General features: G+C 34.4%; 1 pseudogene; it reads right to left on the reverse strand.

Annotated features, from left to right (window-relative positions):
- LOC139889940 (probable transcriptional regulator SLK3) overlaps positions 1 to 25,207 on the reverse strand; it is a 49,932-nt pseudogene extending 24,725 nt beyond the window's left edge.
- Between the last annotated feature and the right edge of the window lie 249 nt (positions 25,208 to 25,456).

Here is a 25,456-nt window from a genome sequence, read left to right on the forward strand (position 1 = left end):
TTTCTGGGTTCATAAGAAGTTCTCCTTCGTCAGTTTTTAACTTTATACTAGGTATCATTGGTGCTTCACAAGGTTTTGCGTTAATCATCCCAGAATCACTGAGCACATCAAGACAATACTTTCTCTGAGATAAGAAAATACCTCTTTTATTTTGAGAGACTTCAATACCGAGAAAATATTACAAAGGACCAAGGTCCTTCGTTTGAAATTGAGTACTTAAGAATGTTTTTAACCTGTGAATTCCTTCTTTATCACTCCCAGTAATTACAATGTCATCCACATAAACAACAAGCAAGTTGCACCTAGAGTTTGATGAAGCGAAGAATATGGAGTGATCATATGCACTTCTTCTTAGGCCAAAGTTTCTAACTACCGCATTGAATTTTCCGAACCAGGCACGAGGAGATTGCTTCAAACCGTAAATTGCTTTTCGTAATTTGCATACTTTACCAGACTCCCCCTGAGCAACAAACCCAGGTGGTTGCTCCATATAGACTTCTTCTTGCAAATCTCCATGTAAAAATGCATTCTTCACATCAAGTTGGTGAAGTGTCCATTGATATGTAGCAGCTAAAGAAATGAATAATCTGATAGATGTGAGTTTAGCAATAGGAGAAAAGGTCTCAGAATAATTCACCCCATATGTTTGAGCATATCCCTTAGCAACTAAACGAGCTTTCAACCGTGCCAAAGAACCATCAGGATTAACCTTTACCGTGAAGACCCACTTACAACTAATTGCCTTTTTAGAAACAGGTAAGTTAACTAATGCCCAAGTTCCATTATGATCGAGTGCATTCATTTCCTCAATCATAGCAGCACGCCATCCAGAATGAGCCAAAGCTTCACCAACAGTTTTCGGAATGGATACAGAGTCTAAAGTGGCAACAAAAGCACGAGAAGAGACGGACAATTTATCATAAGAGACAAAGTAAGCAATAGGATAAGTACACTTACGTTTACCTTTTCGAAGAGCAATCGGTATATCAGAATCAGAATCGAAAGTTTGAGTTTCATGAATATCACTAGAAACATTACTCGGTGACTCACCCGGAGGATCTACCGACGATGACTGTGGCTCAGGAGCGGGCACTGATGTAGGACGGGGACGTCGACTGTATATATATTGAAAATGGTCAGTTTGTTCTGATGGTGTGGGCTCTGGTGTGGGCTCTGGAATGGGATCTGGTGTGGGATATGGTGTGGGATCTAGTGTGGGTACGTTCATGCTATATCTCAATAAGTCATCACTCTCCTCATGATTGCGAGAAATGGTTGTGGGAAAGAACGGTAATTCTTCTTGAAATGTGACGTCTCTGGAAATAACATAGCGTTGGAGAGTTGGTGAAAAGCATCTATACCCTTTCTGAAGACGAGAGTATCCTAGAAAGACACACTTAATAGATTTAGGATCTAATTTGGTTAGGTGAGGTTGGGTGTCTCGAACAAAACAAGTGCTACCAAATATCTTAGGCTCGATTGGAAACAAGGATTTTGTAGGAAATAAGATACTATATGGAATATCACCATTAAGAACTTCAGACGGCATGCGATTTATAAGAAAGCATGCAGTTGATACGGTATCAGCCCAAAAAGGTTTTGGAACATTCATTTGAAATAATAGTGCTCAGGCCACCTCAAGAAGGTGTCTATTTTTCCGTTCAGCAACCCCATTTTGTGCTGGTGTATCAACACATGATGACTCATACAGGATACCTTCTTGAAGCATATATGATTTAAATGACTCTGAGAGAAATTCTTTTGCGTTATCACTTCTTAGAGTTAGAACAGAAGTATGAAATTGTGTTTTTACTTCGGCCACAAAGGAACAAAAATGAGTAAACACTTCCGAGCGACTTTTCATTAAATAAAGCCATGTAACATGAGAGTAGTCATCAATAAAAGTAACAAAATATTTAAAACCAGATTTTGATGTCACAGAACACGGACCCCAAACATCAGAATGTACTAATTCAAATGGAGACGCAGCCCGCTTATTGTCTCTAGGACTTAAGTGGACCCGTTGATGCTTAGCGAACTGACAAGACTCACAATATAAAGAGGATAAACCAAAAAACTCAGAACATAGTTTCTTCAAATTCTGTAAAGAAGGATGACCTAACCGACAATGCATCATAAGAGGAGAGGATGACTTTGAGCATACTAATGACCGGGGAATTTTTGTTGTAGTTTCAAGTATGTAAAGTCCATCAGATACCCGTCCTTTACCAATAATCTGTTTCGTCGATAGATCCTGAAAGATACAAGAGTCAGGAAAAAGTAAGGCTACACAATTTAAGTCACGAGTAAGTTTGCTGACGGATAGCAGGTTAAATGAGAAATTGGGTAGACATAAAACGGATGATAAAGATATAGATGGAGTGAGGTTGATAGTGCCGGAACCAAGAACAGGGGAGGTGGTACCATTTGCAATTGTGACATAAGATGAGTGTGTATTGAAGTCAGAGTAAAGATGGTTATTACCTGTCATATGATCTAAGGCACCAGAATCAATGACCCACTTGGAGGCAGATGATAAGAGACACGTGTCATTACCTGTTTCGGCAAAAGCAGCAGTTGAAGTAGTAGGTTTCACAGATTCTTTCAATCGTGTATATTCAGCATGCTCGTTGGCAGAGATAGTGACTGTGGAGGAAGATGCAGCATGTGCTGAGAGCTTATTCCTCATATTTAGAGTTTGCAATTTCTTGCAATATCGTTTAGTATGTCCAAGTTCATGACAATAAAAACACTCCACACCAGAATTAGTGGGTTCTTCCGTTATTCTATCAGTATGGCCTCCTCTTGAACTTCCTTGATAACTTCCTCGATAACTTCCTCGATAGCCTCCACGAGACCTCCCTCCTCCTCTAAATCCTCCACAACTGATAAGAGCAGTGTTGTGCTCAGAAACTTGAGGTGTTTTAACATCCTCGTGACGGAGGACATGAGCAAATGTTTCTTGAAGAGAGGGAATTGTAGACTCGTTCAAAAACTGGGACTTAATAGCATCATGTTCTGGTCGTAAACCAGTTAGAAAGCTCATGATCGCTATTTGCTCACGTTGTGTCTGCATAGTCTTAATATCAGCACTCAAAGGCATCACAGAATAAAACTCCTCATATATCTTCTTAAATTCCATAACATAAGCCATTAGAGATCGATCGTGTTGTTCACCGCGATGAAAAGATTTGCACACATTAAATATTCTAGAGATATTGCTCTTTCTGGAATATAGAAAATCGAGATACTCCATAAGCTCTTTTACATACTCACAATGATTTACCAAAGAAGTAACCGAAGATTCAATGGAATTCATAATTTGAAGAAAGAGTCTGGCATCATTTTGTAGCCACAGATCCCGTGTATCATCTTTAGGAGGTTCGGAAGAAAGATGAGAATCTTTTCCCATGCTCCTAAGATATACACGGATTGTCTTACTCCATTCAAAGAAGTTAGACCCATTTAGTTTATTGTCGGTCAAACGGGCTGCAATAGGAATAGTCTCGCTTAAATTACCATCTATTTTCTTTTCATCGCTCATTTTTTTTCTCATCCGATTACAAGAAACTCTAGGTGGGTCCGCCTCTTTTAAGTTGAATACGGAGAAATTAAAAGGCGTAAGGTTAATAATAAGAAATTATCTCATATAATGAAGGAAAGATGAATTAGTGGGAGACCCCACTTTTAGAATTGGTGGCGTGAAATATGGAGCAAGAAAAAGGTGGATTTGAAAAAGGTGGATATGAATTAGTGGGAGACCCTACTTTTTGTGCTATAAAAGTCTATAAAACAAATAAAGAGGAATAAAGGTTGTATTCTCTTTATTAGAGAGTAAAACAAAATAGAAAGCAGAACTGATCTCAGATCCGATTAAAAATTTCAACGATCAATCGAAACAATACTCCTAGAGGTTGGACGGAATCAGTAAACAGACAAACTGAAAAAGAAAATGATGGTGAACAGTATACCACACGCTCTCAGGCGCCTGTGGTGGTTGGCAGATAGCGGGGATAGGCGGCTCGTGGGATGACTTGTGGTAGTCTGAAATTTTTCGTATTGTTCAGGTATGTAATTCGGGACCTTCTGAAATGTTTGGCGGGTGTGGTAAGATGAAACAATGACTTTGAAGTGACTAATTTCAAGTGACTTACGAGCGGTGGTGGTGGTAGTAGTAGTGACTGTTGTGACTTTTAGACGGAAACCATTAACAGGTACGCTCTGATACCATGAAATTTATTTAAACTCTCTGTAATCTCATCTCTCTTGATTAATACATCTATACAACATACAACGAGGATATATATAGACCCGTGATACAAGACCTGACTACCCAATAAATGCACCAACCCAACTAACTACATTAATTGCACCGACTCAACTAACTACATTAATTGCAGCGACTATCTACTAACATTAAATGTGTATACGTATGTCTTATGTATTGTAACACTAGGAATATGGATCATATAAGTAGGTTGTTGCCATCATTAAGAAACGCAACGCAATTATTCTTATCCGTATTAGCGTAGGATTAAGGTTTACATATTAGTTTCCTTATTTGTATTAGTTTCCATATATTATTCATTGTATTAGAGATGGGATACAACAAAGATAGGATTATGCAGTGTATAAAGATGTCATTGCTATTAAAAAAACACATCACAATTATTCCTATAGAAATGGTAAATTACTTACCAAAGCCTCTTCCAGATTTTGACCCACAAATATCACACTGCCATGCATCCTAAAAAGGGAAGTCAATATAAAAAACGTGAGGAGATTCTATCGATAATAGAAGAACAACATTCGCCTACAAAAATCAAGAAGACGGAAAGTAAATATGAACCAAACAAATGTGTGGTAAAAAATACCAATCACATCCAATTAGAAAAGTAAGCAAAAAACAAAAAAAATTACCATAGCTGCCTGCGGGAATACACCAAACGAGTGATGCCCAACATTATCATACAAAGACAAGCACCACCGTTTCTTAGCACGTGGAGAATAATACTCTGCAAAAAACTTCCTCCAATAAGAGATACTGTTATCCTGCAGATATTTAGATCATAAGAATGAGCAGTGATTAGATTTAATTCATAAATTACGTAAATTAAAAGATAAACGTTATTGTAATACATAATGACCATACTCACAGCAGGCAGTTTCCTCTGATGATACAAGTATTGCATCAGTCTTCGTGAGCATACACCACCATCATAAGGTCTTTTCATTGCATTTGCAGGTTGAAAGCTCTGTTGTTGTAACTATTGCCTCAACTGCAACTGTTGTTGCTGTTGCTGCTGCTGCTGTTGAAGAAGATGTGCATGTTGAACAGGTATTAGTGACTACAACAACTTATGTTATTGTTGTTGCTATTGTCGTAATCTCTGTTGCAGAATTAACCTTTGTAATTGAGGATTTGTGCTTTGTAACTGCATCGAGTCTTGTCTTTGCAATATCTGTTGTATAACTTGTTGCTGCATAATACCTTCTTGCTTGATATCTAATCGAGGTTTCTTTTGTAAGTGGGATATACTTTCGTTATTATCTTCAATAAATGACCCGGGAATTTTTGACCCATTAGGGAGTGAAAATTGCCCAACCCGTGAATCTTGACTGGATCTATGTTGCATTACGGTAGGGCCATCAATGATAGAAGATCCAGAATTTCTTATATCATTAGACGTAGATGACAAAGGTGAAATGTCCCGTTCATATTGATTATAAACGTTCCATATTAATTGATTTCGTTGCGAGGTTTTGACCTCTATATGAGACATTTTTCAAAGACTGCATTCATTTTTAAAACAACCATAACCTTTATTTTATCAATAAAGGTTTTAAAAACATTACGTAGATTATCAAATAATGATAATCTAAAATATACTGTTTACACACGACCATTACATAATGGTTTACAATAGAAATATATTACATCGACATATGTTTCTTGAATGCAGTTTTTACACAATATCATACAAACATGGACTCCAAATCTTGTCCTTATTTTAGTATGCAACAGCGGAAGCTCTTAGTATTCACCTGAGAATAAACATGCTTTAAACGTCAACAAAAATGTTGGTGAGTTATAGGTTTAACCTATATATATCAAATCGTAACAATAGACCACAAGATTTCATAATTCAATACACATCCCATACATAGAGATAAAAATCATTCATATGGTGAACACCTGGTAACCGACATTAACAAGATGCATATATAAGAATATCCCCATCATTCCGGGACACCCTTCGGATATGATATAAATTTCGAAGTACTAAAGCATCCGGAACTTTGGATGGGGTTTGTTAGGCCCAATAGATCTATCTTTACGATTCGCGTCAATTAGGGTGTCTGTTCCCTAATTCTTAGATTACCAGACTTAATAAAAAGGGGCATATTCGATTTCGATAATTCAACCATAGAATGTAGTTTCACGTACTTGTGTCTATTTTGTAAATCATTTATAAAACATGCATGTATTCTCATCCCAAAAATATTAGATTTTAAAAGTGGGACTATAACTCACTTTCACAGATATTTCCTTCCTCGGAAATAAGACTTGGCCACGGATCGATTCACGAACCTATACAAATATGTACATATATATCAAAGTATGATCAAAATATAATTACAACCATTTTTATTATGTTTTAAAGATTTGAGTGTATTAAGTCAGCTGTCCTCGTTAGTAACCTACAACTAATTGTCCACAGTTAGATGTACAGAAATAAATCGATATATATTATCTTGAATCAATCCACGACCCAGTGTATACACGTCTCAGGCTAAATCACAACTCAAAGTATATATATTTTTGGAATCAACCTCAACCCTGTATAGCTAACTCCAACATTACTGCATATAGAGTGTCTATGGTTGTTCCAAATAATATATATACATGGGTCGATATGATATGTCAAAACATTTGCATACGTGTCTATGGTATCCCAAGATTACATAATATATTAGAATACATGTATAATACAATATAAGTTAGCTAGGATATGATTTGTATAGATTTGTTAAACATTTCCCGTAGCTAAAAAGATCAAAAATATGCAATCTTGTTTTACCCATAACTTCTTCATTTTAAATCCATTTTGCGTGAATCAAATTGCTATGGTTTCATATTGAACTCTAATTTAAGAATTCAAACAGAAAAAGTATAGGTTTATAGTCGGAAATTTAAGATACATGTCAATTACTAAAGAGGTAGTCATTTCCGTCGAAAGAACGACATCTTGATGACCATTTTGAAAAACATACTTTCACTTTGAGTTTAACCAAGATTTTTGGATATAGTTTCATGTTCATATGAAAAATCATTTTCCCAGAAGAATAACTTTTAAATCAAAGTTTATCATAGTTTTTAATTATCTAAACCAAAACAGCCCCCGATTTCACTACGACGGCGTATATCCGATTTTATGGTGTTCATCGTCTTTCCAGGTTTTAAATTATTAAGTTAGCATATCATATAGATATAGAACATGTGTTTAGTTGATTTTAAAAGTCAAGTTAGAAGGATTAACTTTTGTTTGCGAACAAGTTTAGAATTAACTAAACTATGTTCTAGTGATTACAAGTTTAAACCTTCGAATAAGATAGCTTTATATGTATGAATCGAATGATGTTATGAACATCATTAATACCTCAAGTTTTCTGGATAAAACTACTGGAAATGAGAAAAATGGATCTAGCTTAAAAGGATCCTTGGATGGCTTGAAAGTTCTTGAAGCAGAATCATGACACGAAAACAGTTCAAGTAAGATTTTCACTCGAAATAAGATTGTTATAGTTGTAGAAATTGAATCAAAGTTTGAATATGAATATTACCTTGAATTAGAAAGATAACCTACTGTAAATAACAAAGGTTCCTTGATCTTCAATGATTACTTGGAATGGATTAGAAAGCTTGGAAGTAGACTTGCAAACTTGGAAGTATTCTTGATTTTTATGAAACTATACTTATGGAATTTATGAAGAACACTTAGAACTTGAAGATGGAACTTGAGAGAGATCAATTAGATGAAGAAAAATGAAGAATGAAAGTGTTTGTATGTGTTTTTGGTCGTTGGTATATGGATTAGATATAAAGGATATGTAATTTTGTTTTCATGTAAATAAGTCATGAATGATTACTAATATTTTTGTAATTTTATGAGATATTTCATGCTAGTTGCCAAATGATGGTTCCCACATGTGTTAGGTGACTCACATGGGCTGCTAAGAGCTGATCATTGGAGTGTATATACCAATAGTACATACATCTAAAAGCTGTGTATTGTACGAGTACGAATACGGGTGCATGCGAGTAGAATTGTTGATGAAACTGAACGAGGATGTAATTGTAAGCATTTTTGTTAAGTAGAAGTACTTTGATATGTGTCTTGAAGTCTTTCAAAAGTGTAAGAATACATATCAAAATACAACATGTATATACATTCTAATGGAGTCGTTAAGTCTTCGTTAGTCGTTACATGTAAGTGTTGTTTTGAAACCTTTAAGTTAACGATCTCAATTAATGTTGTTAACCCAATGTTTATTATATCAAATGAGATGTTAAATTATTATATTATCATGATATTATGATGTATGAATATCTCTTAATATGATATATACATTAAAATATCGTTACAACGATAATCGTTACATATAAGTCTCGTTTCGTAATTCTTGAGTTAGTAGTCTTGTTTTTACATATGTAGTTCATTGTTAACACACTTAATGATATATTTAAATATCATTTTATCATGTTAAATATAGTGTATCAATATCTTAATATGATACATATATATTTAGTAGGCGTTATCATAACGATAATCGTTATATATATCATTTCGAGTTTCTTAACTTAGTAATCTCATTTCTTATGTATATCATACATTGTTAATATACTTAGTGAGATACTTACTCATCATAATCTCATGTCAACCATATATATATGTCTATATATACCACAACATGTAGTTTTTACAATTTTGTAACGTTCGTGAATCGCCGATCAACTTGGGTGATCAATTGTCTATATGAAACTTATTTCATTTAATCAAGTCTTAACAAGTTTGATTGATTAACACGTTGGAAACATTTAGTCATGTAAATATCAATCTCAATTAATATATATAAACATGAAAAAGTTTGGGTCACTACAACAGGTGACGCAGATAATCGCATATATGATTCATTATTAACCAATGAACTTGACACGATACTTTTAGTTATATCACCTGACACATGCACCGCGTTCGAACACATATTTCCAGGTCCCAAATTTCCAGATTTCACGAAAGATCCCAAATGTGAATGTACCATCCCCAGACCTGCTCGAGAAGGCCCAATTTGCGATAGAGCCGTTTGTTGGTGAAATGTCCCGTTCTTATTGATTAAAAACGTTCCATATTAATTGATTTCGTTGCGAGGTTTTGACCTCTATATGAGACGTTTTTCAAAGACTGCATTCATTTTTAAAACAAACCATAACCTTTATTTCATAGATAAAGGTTTTAAAAAGCTTTACGTAGATTATCAAATAATGATAATCTAAAATATCCTGTTTACACACGACCATTACATAATGGTTTACAATACAAATATGTTACAACAAAATAAGTTTCTTGAATGCAGTTTTTACACAATATCATACAAGCATGGACTCCAAATCTCGTCCTTATTTAAGTATGCGACAGCGGAAGCTCTTAATAATCACCTGAGAATAAACATGCTTAAAACGTCAACAAAAATGTTGGTGAGTTATAGGTTTAACCTATATATATCAAATCATAATAATAGACCACAAGATTTCATATTTCAATACACATCCCATACATAGAGATAAAAATCATTCATATGGTGAACACCTGGTAACCGACATTAACAAGATGCATATATAAGAATATCCCCATCATTCCGGGACACCCTTCGGATATGATATAAATTTCGAAGTACTAAAGCATCCGGTACTTTGGATGGGGTTTGTTAGGCCCAATAGATCTATCTTTAGGATTCGCGTCAATTAGGGTGTCTGTTCCCAAATTCTTAGATTACCAGACTTAATAAAAAGGGGCATATTCGATTTCGATAATTCAACCATAGAATGTAGTTTCACGTACTTGTGTCTATTTTGTAAATCATTTATAAAACCTGCATGTATTCTCATCCCATAAATATTAGATTTTAAAAGTGGGACTATAACTCACTTTCACAGATTTTTACTTCATCGGGAAGTAAGACTTGGCCACTGGTTGATTCACGAACCTATAACAATATATACATATATATATCAAAGTATGTTCAAAATATATTTACAACACTTTTAATATATTTTGATGTTTTAAGTTTATTAAGTCAGCTGTCCTCGTTAGTAACCTACAACTAGTTGTCCACAGTTAGATGTACAGAAATAAATCGATAAATATTATCTTGAATCAATCCACGACCCAGTGTATACGTATCTCAGTATTGATCACAACTCAAACTATATATATTTTGGAATCAACCTCAACCCTGTATAGCTAACTCCAACATTCACATATAGAGTGTCTATGGTTGTTCCGAAATATATATAGATGTGTCGACATGATAGGTCGAAACATTGTATACGTGTCTATGGTATCTCAAGATTACATAATATACAATACAAGTTGATTAAGTTATGGTTGGAATAGATTTGTTACCAATTTTCACGTAGCTAAAATGAGAAAAATTATCCAATCTTGTTTTACCCATAACTTCTTCATTTTAAATCCGTTTTGAGTGAATCAAATTGCTATGGTTTCATATTGAACTCTATTTTATGAATCTAAACAGAAAAGTATAGGTTTATAGTCGGAAAAATAAGTTACAAGTCATTTTTGTAAAGGTAGTCATTTCAGTCGAAAGAACGACGTCTAGATGACCATTTTAGAAAACATACTTCCACTTTGAGTTTAATCATAATTTTTGGATATAGTTTCATGTTCATAATAAAAATCATTTTCTCAGAATAACAACTTTAAAATCAAAGTTTATCATAGTTTTTAATTAACTAACCCAAAACAGCCCGCGGTGTTACTACGACGGCGTAAATCCGGTTTTACGGTGTTTTTCGTGTTTCCAGGTTTTAAATCATTAAGTTAGCATATCATATAGATATAGAACATGTGTTTAGTTGATTTTAAAAGTCAAGTTAGAAGGATTAACTTTTGTTTGCGAACAAGTTTAGAATTAACTAAACTATGTTCTAGTGATTACAAGTTTAAACCTTCGAATAAGATAGCTTTATATGTATGAATCGAATGATGTTATGAACATCATTACTACCTTAAGTTCCTTGGATAAACCTACTGGAAAAGAGAAAAATGGATCTAGCTTCAATGGATCCTTGGATGGCTCGAAGTTCTTGAAGCAGAATCATGACACGAAAACAAGTTCAAGTAAGATCATCACTTGAAATAAGATTGTTATAGTTATAGAAATTGAACCAAAGTTTGAATATGATTATTACCTTGTATTAGAATGATAACCTACTGTAAGAAACAAAGATTTCTTGAGGTTGGATGATCACCTTACAAGATTGGAAGTGAGCTAGCAAACTTGAAAGTATTCTTGATTTTATGAAACTAGAACTTTTGGAATTTATGAAGAACACTTAGAACTTGAAGATAGAACTTGAGAGAGATCAATTAGATGAAGAAAATTGAAGAATGAAAGTGTTTTTAGGTGTTTTTGGTCGTTGGTGTATGGATTAGATATATAGGATATGTAATTTTGTTTTCATGTAAATAAGTCATGAATGATTACTCATATTTTTGTAATTTTATGAGATATTTCATGCTAGTTGCCAAATAATGGTTCCCACATGTGTTAGGTGACTCACATGGGCTGCTAAGAGCTGATCATTGGAGTGTATATACCAATAGTACATACATCTAAAAGCTGTGTATTGTATGAGTACGAATACGGGTGCATACGAGTAGAATTGTTGATGAAACTGAACGAGGATGTAATTGTAAGCATTTTTGTTAAGTAGAAGTATTTTGATAAGTGTCTTGAAGTCTTTCAAAAGTGTATGAATACATATTAAAACACTACATGTATATACATTTTAACTGAGTCGTTAAGTCATCGTTAGTCGTTACATGTAAATGTTGTTTTGAAACCTTTAGGTTAATGATATTGTTGAATGTTGTTAACCCATTGTTTATTATAACAAATGAGATGTTAAATTGTTATATTATCATGATATTATGATATATAATATATCTCAGTATGATGTATATACAGTTAAATGTCGTTACAACGATAATCGTTACATATATGTCTCGTTTCGAAATCATTAAGTTAGTAGTCTTATTTTTACATATGTATTTCATTGTTAATACACTTAATAATATATTTACTTATCATTTAACATAATTAACCAAGTGTATCAATATCTTAATTTGATTCATATGTACCTAGTAAGGCGTTGTTATAACGATAATCGTTATATATATCATTTTCGAGTTTCTTAAATTAATAGTCTCATTTTTATGTATATAACTCATTGTTAAAATACCTAATGAGATACATACTTATAATAAAAACATGTTAACTATATATATAACCATATATATGTCATCGTATAGTTTTTACAAGTTTTAACGTTCGTGAATCACCGGTCAACTTGGGTGGTCAATTGTCTATATGAAACCTATTTCAATTAATCAAGTCGTAACAAGTTTAATTGCTTAACATGTTGGAAACATTTAATCATGTAAATATCAATCTCAATTAATATATATAAACATGGAAAAGTTCGGGTCACTACAGTACCTACCCGTTAAATAAATTTCGTCCCGAAATTTTAAGCTGTTGAAGGTGTTGACGAATCTTCTGGAAATAGATGCGGGTATTTCTTCTTCATCTGATCTTCACGCTCCCAGGTGAACTCGGGTCCTCTACGAGCATTCCATCGAACCTTAACAATTGGTATCTTGTTTTGCTTAAGTCTTTTAACCTCACGATCCATTATTTCGACGGGTTCTTCGATGAATTGAAGTTTTTCGTTGATTTGGATTTCATCTAACGGAGTAGTGAGATCTTCTTTAGCAAAACATTTCTTCAAATTCGAGACGTGGAAAGTGTTATGTACAGCCGCGAGTTGTTGAGGTAACTCAAGTCGGTAAGCTACTGGTCCGACACGATCAATAATCTTGAATGGTCCAATATACCTTGGATTTAATTTCCCTCGTTTACCAAATCGAACAACGCCTTTCCAAGGTGCAACTTTAAGCATGACCATCTCTCCAATTTCAAATTCTATATCTTTTCTTTTAATGTCAGCGTAGCTCTTTTGTCGACTTTGGGCGGTTTTCAACCGTTGTTGAATTTGGATGATCTTCTCGGTAGTTTCTTGTATAATCTCCGGACCCGTAATCTGTCTATCCCCCACTTCACTCCAACAAATAGGAGACCTGCACTTTCTACCATAAAGTGCTTCAAACGGTGCCATCTCAATGCTTGAATGGTAGCTGTTGTTGTAGGAAAATTCTGCTAACGGTAGATGTCGATCCCAACTGTTTCCGAAATCAATAACACATGCTCGTAGCATGTCTTCAAGCGTTTGTATCGTCCTTTCGCTCTGCCCATCAGTTTGTGGATGATAGGCAGTACTCATGTCTAGACGAGTTCCTAATGCTTGCTGTAATGTCTGCCAGAATCTTGAAATAAATCTGCCATCCCTATCAGAGATAATAGAGATTGGTATTCCATGTCTGGAGACGACTTCCTTCAAATACAGTCGTGCTAACTTCTCCATCTTGTCATCTTCTCTTATTGGCAAGAAGTGTGCTGATTTGGTGAGACGGTCAACTATTACCCAAATAGTATCAAAACCACTTGCAGTCCTTGGCAATTTAGTGATGAAATCCATGGTAATGTTTTCCCATTTCCATTCCGGGATTTCGGGTTGTTGAAGTAGACCTGATGGTTTCTGATGCTCAGCTTTGACCTTAGAACACGTCAAACATTCTCCCACGTATTTAGCAACATCAGCTTTCATACCCGGCCACCAAAAATGTTTCTTGAGATCCTTGTACATCTTCCCCGTTCCAGGATGTATTGAGTATCTGGTTTTATGAGCTTCTCTAAGTACCATTTCTCTCATATCTCCAAATTTTGGTACCCAAATCCTTTCAGCCCTATACCGGGTTCCGTCTTCTCGAATATTAAGATGCTTCTCCGATCCTTTGGGTATTTCATCCTTTAAATTTCCCTCTTTTAAAACTCCTTGTTGCGCCTCCTTTATTTGAGTAGTAAGGTTATTATGAATCATTATATTCATAGATTTTACTCGAATGGGTTCTCTGTCCTTCCTGCTCAAGGCATCGGCTACCACATTTGCCTTCCCCGGGTGGTAACGAATCTCAAAGTCGTAATCATTCAATAATTCAATCCACCTACGCTGCCTCATATTCAGTTGTTTCTGATTAAATATGTGTTGAAGACTTTTGTGGTCGGTATATATAATACTTTTGACCCCATATAAGTAGTGCCTCCAAGTCTTTAATGCAAAAACAACCGCGCCTAATTTCAAATCATGCGTCGTATAATTTTGTTCGTGAATCTTCAATTGTCTAGACGCATAAGCAATCACCTTCGTTCGTTGCATTAATACACAACCGAGACCTTGCTTTGATGCATCACAATAAATCACAAAATCATCATTCCCTTAAGGCAATGACAATATAGGTGCCGTAGTTAGCTTTTTCTTCAATAACTGAAACGCTTTCTCTTGTTCATCATTCCATTCAAATTTCTTCCCTTTATGCGTTAATGCAGTCAAGGGTTTTGCTATTCTGGAAAAGTCTTGGATGAACCTTCTGTAGTAACCAGCTAGTCCTAAAAACTGGCGTATGTGTTTTGGAGTTTTCGGGGTTTCCCACTTTTCAACAGTTTCTATCTTTGCCGGATCCACCTTAATACCTTCTTTGTTCACTATGTGACCGAGGAATTGAACTTCTTCCAACCAAAATGCACACTTTGAAAACTTAGCGTACAATTCTTCCTTCCTCAATACTTCTAACACCTTTCTCAAATGTTCACCGTGTTCTTGGTCATTCTTTGAGTAAATAAGTATGTCATCAATGAAAACAATGACAAACTTGTCAAGGTATGGTCCACACACTCGGTTCATAAGGTCCATGAACACAGCTGGTGCATTAGTTAAACCAAACGGCATGACCATAAACTCGTAATGACCGTAACGTGTTCTAAAAGCAGTCTTTGGAATATCATCTTCTTTCACCCGCATTTGATGATACCCGGAACGTAAGTCAATCTTTGAATAAACAGACGAGCCTTGTAGTTGATCAAATAAGTCATCGATTCTCGGTAGTGGGTAGCGGTTCTTGATGGTAAGTTTGTTCAACTCTCGGTAGTCGATACACAACCTGAATGTACCATCTTTCTTCTTGACAAACAAAACAGGAGCTCCCCACGGTGATGTGCTTGGTCGAATGAAACCACGCTCTAAAAGTTCTTGTAATTGGCTTTGTAGTTCTTTCATCTCACTGGGTGCGAGTCTGTAAGGAGCACGAGCTATTGGTGCAGCTCCTGGTACAAGATCTATTTGAAATTCAACGGATCGATGTGGGGGTAATCCCGGTAATTCTTTAGGAAATACATCAGGAAATTCTTTTGCGACGGGAACATCATTGATGCTCTTTTCTTCAGTTTGTACTTTCTCGACGTGTGCTAGAACAGCATAGCAACCTTTTCTTATTAGTTTTTGTGCCTTCAAATTACTAATAAGATGTAGCTTCGTGTTGCCCTTTTCTCCGTACACCATTAAGGGTTTTCCTTTTTCTCGTATAATGCGAATTGCATTTTTGTAACAAACGATCTCTACTTTCACTTCTTTCAACCAGTCCATACCGATTATCACATCAAAACTCCCTAACTCTACTGGTATCAAATCAATCTTAAATGTTTCGCTAACCAGTTTAATTTCTCGATTCCGACATATATTATCTGCTGAAATTAATTTACCATTTGCTAATTCGAGTAAAAATTTACTATCCAAAGGCGTCAATGGACAACTTAATTTAGCACAAAAATCTCTACTCATATAGCTTCTATCCGCACCCGAATCAAATAAAACGTAAGCAGATTTATTGTCAATAAGAAACGTACCCGTAACAAGCTCCGGGTCTTCCTGTGCCTCTGCCGCATTAATATTGAAAACTCTTCCACGGCCTTGTCCATTCGTGTTCTCCTGGTTCGGGCAATTTCTAATAATGTGGCCCGGTTTTCCACATTTATAACAAACTACATTGGCATAACTTGCTCCGACACTACTTGCTCCGCCATTACTCGTTCCGACACCATTTGTTCCTTTCGTTCTATTAACCCCTGGTCCGTAGACCTCACACTTTGCCGCGCTATGACCATTTCTTTTACACTTGTTGCAAAATTTGGTGCAGAACCCCGAGTGATTCTTTTCACACCTTTGGCATAGCTGCTTCTGATTGTTGTTGTTGTTGCGGTTATTATTGTTGTTGGGATGATTGTTGTAGTTGTTGTTGTTGTTGTTGTTGTTGTTGGGCCGTTTGTTGTAGTTGCGATTGATGTTGCGATTGTTGGGATAATTGTTGCGATTATTGTTGTAATTGTTGTTGTTGTTGTATTGGTGATTCTTATCACCGTTTTCCTCCCACTTTCTTTTGACTTGCTTCACATTGGCCTCTTCAGCAGTCTGTTCTTTAATTCTTTCTTCAATTTGGTTCACGAGTTTGTGAGCCATTCTACATGCCTGTTGTATGGAGGCGGGCTCGTGTGAACTTATATCTTCTTGGATTCTTTCCGGTAATCCTTTCACAAACGCATCGATCTTCTCTTCCTCATCTTCGAATGCTCCCGGACACAATAGGCACAATTCTGTGAATCGTCTTTCGTACGTGGTAATATCAAATCCTTGGGTTCGTAACCCTCTAAGTTCTGTCTTGAGCTTATTGACCTCGGTTCTGGGACGGTACTTCTCGTTCATCAAGTGCTTGAATGCTGACCAAGGTAGTGCGTACGCATCATCTTGTCCCACTTGCTCTAGATAGGTATTCCACCATGTTAACGCAGAACCTGTGAAGGTATGCGTAGCGTACTTTGTCCTCTTCAGTACACTTACTTATGGCAAACACCGATTCGACCTTCTCGGTCCACCGTTTCAATCCGATCGGTCCTTCGGTTCCATCAAATTCCAAAGGTTTGCAGGCAGTGAATTCTTTGTAGGTGCATCCTACACGATTTCCTGTACTGCTAGATCCAAGGTTATTGTTGGTATGTAGCGCAGCCTGTACTGCGGCTATGTTTGAAGCTAGAAAAGTACGGAATTCCTCTTCATTCATATTCACGGTGTGTCGAGTAGTCGGTGCCATTTCCTTCAAAATAGTCAAATGGAACAAGTTAATCATACAGAATGTTAAGAGTAGTTAATAGTATTTCGTAGCATAATATGAACTCATTTATAAAAGCTTTTTCTTCATATTAGCGTTTTATAAGTTTAAATTCGGGTAGTACCTACCCGTTAAGTTCATACTTAGTAGCTAATATACAATTCAACTACTACAATTCTATATGAAAAACTGATTGTAATAATATTTTGCGTTCAAGCTTTTATACAATATTTTACAAACTTACAATACCGCTTATTTTACATAAAGCATGAAATATAGCACACAATAACTTTGATACAAGATAGTTGTGAAGATAATTCTAGCTAGTACACAAGTCGTTCAGCAAAGGCAATAAAGACACGTAATTCATACGTCCAGAAACAAGTCATGCATTCTGGTTTTACTAGGATTACTTCCCATCCTTGGTCTTGTGGAACATAACCGTTATGGCCGTTGATAAGACAGCGTGTTGTAACGTCGTCAAAGGGATGAGGGTTACGTAATGTCCAACAGTCCCGTAATAACCTAAAAATCTCATTTCTTACCCCAATTACCGACTCCGTCACTTGTGGGAACGTTTTGTTTAATAGTTGTAGCCCGATGTTCTTTTTCTCACTTTGGTGAGAAGCGAATATTACTAACCCGTAAGCATAGCATGCTTCTTTATGTTGCATGTTAGCCGCTTTTTCTAAATCACGAAGTCCTATATTCGGATACATTGAGTCAAAATAATTTCTTAACCCATTGCGTAAAATAGCATTTGGGTTCCCCGCAATATATGTGTCAAAGTAAACACATCGTAACTTATGGGTTTCCCAATGTGATATCCCCCATCTTTCAAACGAAAGTCTCTTATAAACCAAGACATTCTTGGAACGTTCTTCGAATGTCTTACAAACTGATCTCGCCTTAAATAGTTGTGCCGAGGAATTCTGGCCGACTCTAGACAAGATTTCATCAATCATGTCTCTGGGTAGGTCTCTTAAAATATTGGGTTGTCTATCCATTTTGTGTTTTTAAACTGTAAAATAGACAAGAGTTAGATTCATAAAAAAAATACTTATTAATACAAGCAATTTTTACATATATCATAAAGCATAAGCACACTATATTACATATATTACACCACACGAATACAACTATCTTATTCCGACTCGCTCGTTTCTTCTTCTTCAGTTTTGGTTCGTTTTGCCAAGTTTCTAGGGATATATGATGTTCCCCTAATACGAGCCGTCGTTGTCCACATTGGTTTAGAAAAACCTGGTGGTTTAGAGGTTCCCGGGTCATTGTTACAACTTAAGGACTTCGGGGGTTGACGATACATATAAAGTTCATCGGGGTTGGAATTAGATTTCTCTATTTTTATGCCCTTTCCCTTATTATTTTCTTTTGCCTTTTTAAATTCAGTCGGGGTAATTTCTATAACATCATCGGAATTCTCGTCGGAATCCGATTCATCGGAGAATTGGTAATCCTCCCAATATTTTGCTTCCTTGGCGGAAACACCATTGACCATAATTAACCTTGGTCGGTTGGTTGAGGATTTTCTTTTACTTAACCGTTTTATTATTTCCCCCACCGGTTCTATTTCTTCATCCGGTTCCGATTCTTCTTCCGGTTCCGATTCTTCTTCCGGTTCCGACTCTTCTTCCGGTTCCTCTTCGGGAACTTGTGAATCAGTCCACGAATCATTCCAATTTACATTTGACTCTTCATTATTATTAGGTGAGTCAATGGGACTTGTTCTAGAGGTAGACATCTATCACATAATATCAAACGCGTTAAGAGATTAATATATCACATAATATTCACATGTTAAAAATATGTAGTTTCCAACAAAATTTGTTAAGCAATCATTTTTCAAGTAAACACGGTCGAAGTCCAGACTCACTAATGCATCCTAACAAACTCGATAAGACACACTAATGTAAAATTCTGGTTCTCTAAGACCAACGCTCGGATACCAACTGAAATGTCCCGTTCTTATTGATTAAAAACGTTCCATATTAATTGATTTCGTTGCGAGGTTTTGACCTCTATATGAGACGTTTTTCAAAGACTGCATTCATTTTTAAAACAAACCATAACCTTTATTTCATAGATAAAGGTTTTAAAAAGCTTTACGTAGATTATCAAATAATGATAATCTAAAATATCCTGTTTACACACGACCATTACATAATGGTTTACAATACAAATATGTTACAACAAAATAAGTTTCTTGAATGCAGTTTTTACACAATATCATACAAGCATGGACTCCAAATCTCGTCCTTATTTAAGTATGCGACAGCGGAAGCTCTTAATAATCACCTGAGAATAAACATGCTTAAAACGTCAACAAAAATGTTGGTGAGTTATAGGTTTAACCTATATATATCAAATCATAATAATAGACCACAAGATTTCATATTTCAATACACATCCCATACATAGAGATAAAAATCATTCATATGGTGAACACCTGGTAACCGACATTAACAAGATGCATATATAAGAATATCCCCATCATTCCGGGACACCCTTCGGATATGATATAAATTTCGAAGTACTAAAGCATCCGGTACTTTGGATGGGGTTTGTTAGGCCCAATAGATCTATCTTTAGGATTCGCGTCAATTAGGGTGTCTGTTCCCAAATTCTTAGATTACCAGACTTAATAAAAAGGGGCATATTCGATTTCGATAATTCAACCATAGAATGTAGTTTCACGTACTTGTGTCTATTTTGTAAATCATTTATAAAACCTGCATGTATTCTCATCCCAAAAATATTAGATTTTAAAAGTGGGACTATAACTCACTTTCACAGATTTTTACTTCGTCGGGAAGTAAGACTTGGCCACTGGTTAATTCACGAACCTATAACAATATATACATATATATATCAAAGTATGTTCAAAATATATTTACAACACTTTTAATATATTTTGATGTTTTAAGTTTATTAAGTCAGCTGTCCTCGTTAGTAACCTACAACTAGTTGTCCACAGTTAGATGTACAGAAATAAATCGATAAATATTATCTTGAATCAATCCACGACCCAGTGTATACGTATCTCAGTATTGATCACAACTCAAACTATATATATTTTGGAATCAACCTCAACCCTGTATAGCTAACTCCAACATTCACATATAGAGTGTCTATGGTTGTTCTGAAATATATATAGATGTGTCGACATGATAGGTCGAAACATTGTATACGTGTCTATGGTATCTCAAGATTACATAATATACAATACAAGTTGATTAAGTTATGGTTGGAATAGATTTGTTACCAATTTTCACGTAGCTAAAATGAGAAAAATTATCCAATCTTGTTTTACCCATAACTTCTTCATTTTAAATCCGTTTTGAGTGAATCAAATTGCTATGGTTTCATATTGAACTCTATTTTATGAATCTAAACAGAAAAGTATAGGTTTATAGTCGGAAAAATAAGTTACAAGTCATTTTTGTAAAGGTAGTCATTTCAGTCGAAAGAACGACGTCTAGATGACCATTTTAGAAAACATACTTCCACTTTGAGTTTAATCATAATTTTTGGATATAGTTTCATGTTCATAATAAAAATCATTTTCTCAGAATAACAACTTTAAAATCAAAGTTTATCATAGTTTTTAATTAACTAACCCAAAACAGCCCGCGGTGTTACTACGACGGCGTAAATCCGGTTTTACGGTGTTTTTCGTGTTTCCAGGTTTTAAATCATTAAGTTAGCATATCATATAGATATAGAACATGTGTTTAGTTGATTTTAAAAGTCAAATTAGAAGGATTAACTTTTGTTTGCGAACAAGTTTAGAATTAACTAAACTATGTTCTAGTGATTACAAGTTTAAACCTTCGAATAAGATAGCTTTATATGTATGAATCGAATGATGTTATGAACATCATTACTACCTTAAGTTCCTTGGATAAACCTACTGGAAAAGAGAAAAATGGATCTAGCTTCAATGGATCCTTGGATGGCTCGAAGTTCTTGAAGCAGAATCATGACACGAAAACAAGTTCAAGTAAGATCATCACTTGAAATAAGATTGTTATAGTTATAGAAATTGAACCAAAGTTTGAATATGATTATTACCTTGTATTAGAATGATAACCTACTGTAAGAAACAAAGATTTCTTGAGGTTGGATGATCACCTTACAAGATTGGAAGTGAGCTAGCAAACTTGAAAGTATTCTTGATTTTATGAAACTAGAACTTTTGGAATTTATGAAGAACACTTAGAACTTGAAGATAGAACTTGAGAGAGATCAATTAGATGAAGAAAATTGAAGAATGAAAGTGTTTGTAGGTGTTTTTGGTCGTTGGTGTATGGATTAGATATATAGGATATGTAATTTTGTTTTCATGTAAATAAGTCATGAATGATTACTCATATTTTTGTAATTTTATGAGATATTTCATGCTAGTTGCCAAATGATGGTTCCCACATGTGTTAGGTGACTCACATGGGCTGCTAAGAGCTGATCATTGGAGTGTATATACCAATAGTACATACATCTAAAAGCTTTGTATTGTACGAGTACGAATACGGGTGCATACGAGTAGAATTGTTGATGAAACTGAACGAGGATGTAATTGTAAGCATTTTTGTTAAGTAGAAGTATTTTGATAAGTGTCTTGAAGTCTTTCAAAAGTGTATGAATACATATTAAAACACTACATGTATATACATTTTAACTGAGTCGTTAAGTCATCGTTAGTCGTTACATGTAAATGTTGTTTTGAAACCTTTAGGTTAATGATCTTGTTGAATGTTGTTAACCCATTGTTTATTATAACAAATGAGATGTTAAATTGTTATATTATCATGATATTATGATATATAATATATCTCAGTATGATGTATATACAGTTAAATGTCGTTACAACGATAATCGTTACATATATGTCTCGTTTCGAAATCATTAAGTTAGTAGTCTTATTTTTACATATGTATTTCATTGTTAATACACTTAATAATATATTTACTTATCATTTAACATAATTAACCAAGTGTATCAATATCTTAATTTGATTCATATGTACCTAGTAAGACGTTGTTATAACGATAATCGTTATATATATCATTTTCGAGTTTCTTAAATTAATAGTCTCATTTTTATGTATATAACTCATTGTTAAAATACCTAATGAGATACATACTTATAATAAAAACATGTTAACTATATATATAACCATATATATGTCATCGTATAGTTTTTACAAGTTTTAACGTTCGTGAATCACCGGTCAACTTGGGTGGTCAATTGTCTATATGAAACCTATTTCAATTAATCAAGTCGTAACAAGTTTAATTGCTTAACATGTTGGAAACATTTAATCATGTAAATATCAATCTCAATTAATATATATAAACATGGAAAAGTTCGGGTCACTACAGTTGGCTCGAATCTAAGTAATTATTCAACGCATGTGTTCTAATCTATCTTGATATCAGTTACCAACAGCTATATAAATCAAATCGGTTCTAAACAACTTTGGTGTTCCTCATACAATATCTGAAATCAATGAAAATTAACAAAACACATCAATACTACAGCATATATATATATATATATATATATATATATATATATATATATATATATATATATATATATATATATATATATATATATATATATATATATATATATATATATATATATATATAGTAACCAATCGGGGGGAAGCGGGGGGAAGCAAAATATATATATATATATATATTTTTTGAATTTTTTTTTCCGGCATCAAGATCACACGAAAATATGAACATTTAGAAGAGACACTTCGTGATGAATGTTATTATTTAGGCGAGAAAATGATCGACAAAAATAACATTCAAGATAATATTGTTCGTGAAGAATATGAACGTTTTTTTTCTTCATGTTTTGTGAAGTAAAATTTAGCCCGATTTAGAGTTTAGGGTTTAGGGTTTAGGGTTTAGGGTTTGGTGTTTTGGGTTTATGGAATAAACCAAAAACACCAAACCCTAAACCCTAAACCCTAAACCGTTCGTGTTAAAAACTCAATCTAAATCCTAAATCTAAACCCTAAACCCTAAATTTCTAAACCCTAATATGTAAACCATAGTATCTAAACCCCAATAGCTAAAACCTCAAAATACGCTCGAAAAATACGATAATTGTTATATATTACTTCTTCGAGCATTTTCCCGCCAAAATAAAAACATTTATCACAAAGTGTCTCTACTAAATGTTCATATTTTCATCTCATCTATAATGTTCGTGAACAAAGTTTTTTCAAAAAACGAAGAAAAAAAAAAGTTTTTGCTTCCCCCGCTTCCCCCCGAATGGTTACTTCCCGCTTGATCCTACCAATATATATATATATATATATATATATATATATATATATATATATATATATATATATATATATATATATATATATATATATATATATATACTCTTACATGTATATATAAATAAATATAAATATGAAATATGTAAGTGTGTGTGTATTATAATGAGAGCAGAGCAAAATCAGTAACAACAGAAACACTAATTTCATTCAATAATGAAACCTAATTTTTAATTTAACAGCTAACAAATGTATACTCGAATAAACACCAAGTTTACTCGAAATTACCTCCTAAAATGGCGTAATTTCAAAGAAAAAAGATGGATTAACAGCTACCAATTTAAATATTACTATTAGAATTAGAATTAGAATTAAGTGTAATAACAAATGAATCAAATTTGTATAACAACATCGCTTTCATATACCGTTAATGCACAACTCAGTATAAAAAATAAAACAACTCGTTCCAGCTCAAATTCAAAGATCTACTGTTTCTGGCATTGATCGTAAAATTGAATTAACACAAACATTAATAAACTTTTAAGCTAATTTATATAAATGACATATAAATTACAAAATGGTGCTACAATATCATTTTAAAATAAAAGATTTACAAAAAACTAACCTTTGTGATTCTGATTCTGAAGAAAAAGAATTGCAGTTTTCGATTGGAGTTTATGTATCTTGCGGGACCGGAGATGGGAAGAGTGACAGGAAGTCCCGGTAATAGCCCTTAGGTGACTGGCAATAGACGGTTGCCAGTTGGGTACGCGTGTGGTTAAATAGATCGGGCGGTGATCAGGTGAGTTGATGACAGGTGTCAAGATCTGGTAGAATTTATGGATGGTTCTTTGACAGGGTTTGGTTTTGAGGGAATGTTCGGATGCAACCGGATGTTGCGTTTATTTTGATGATTGTGACTCGGTTGGGACTGTACTTATAGATAAACCATGGTATTTGACTTGTTTTTTAATTGACAAAATTTCATTCTTCATTCCTGAACTTTATATTAACTTTGACTCCCTGTTCTTTTTCTTTTTTTTGTGCATCCCTCGTCCCTAATGTATCAGAAATCTACATCTCTCGTCCTCCCGTCTATTTTTTGTTTATTTTGCCGTTACCCTCCTATCACGTGCAGAGCATGTGGGGGTAAAAAGGTCATTAAATTACAGGGACGAGGAGTGTAATTATGTTTTCTTCTTCAATATCCAAATTAGTCCCAAAATCATAAATCATAAACCCTAATAAAATCAAATTCATTCCTCTTCTTCCATGAATTACCCCTCAGCGTATGCAGCTTCTGATTCGATAACCGAATTTTGACTTCAAGGTTTCTGATGTATTCAGTTAACGTGTTGACTTCATCTTTCTTTATTTCAACATCACTTTTCAGATCTTCAATTGAATCTTCCAATTGTTCAACAACTTCTTTGTTTGACCAAAGACCATTTTCGATTTGACCCGACATTTTCTTCAATCTTCTTTTCGAGTTACAGTTTATATATTCATCTTCATCTTTATTTAGCTCAAAATCACAAATCCTTATTTGATGTTTCATTCAACAAATTGAAGTTAGCACAATGATTTACAACATAATTTGAACCTTCGTGATCAGTTGTAATAGCTTTACAACAACAACATCATATCAAATCGGATCGAGTTCGTTCCAAACCGAAAACAATAACTGTTTTAGTCTCCGATTCAATTCGGAACGAAA

The sequence above is a fragment of the Rutidosis leptorrhynchoides genome, chromosome 2, assembly GCF_046630445.1.
Source record: "Rutidosis leptorrhynchoides isolate AG116_Rl617_1_P2 chromosome 2, CSIRO_AGI_Rlap_v1, whole genome shotgun sequence".
NCBI lineage: Eukaryota > Viridiplantae > Streptophyta > Magnoliopsida > Asterales > Asteraceae > Rutidosis > Rutidosis leptorrhynchoides.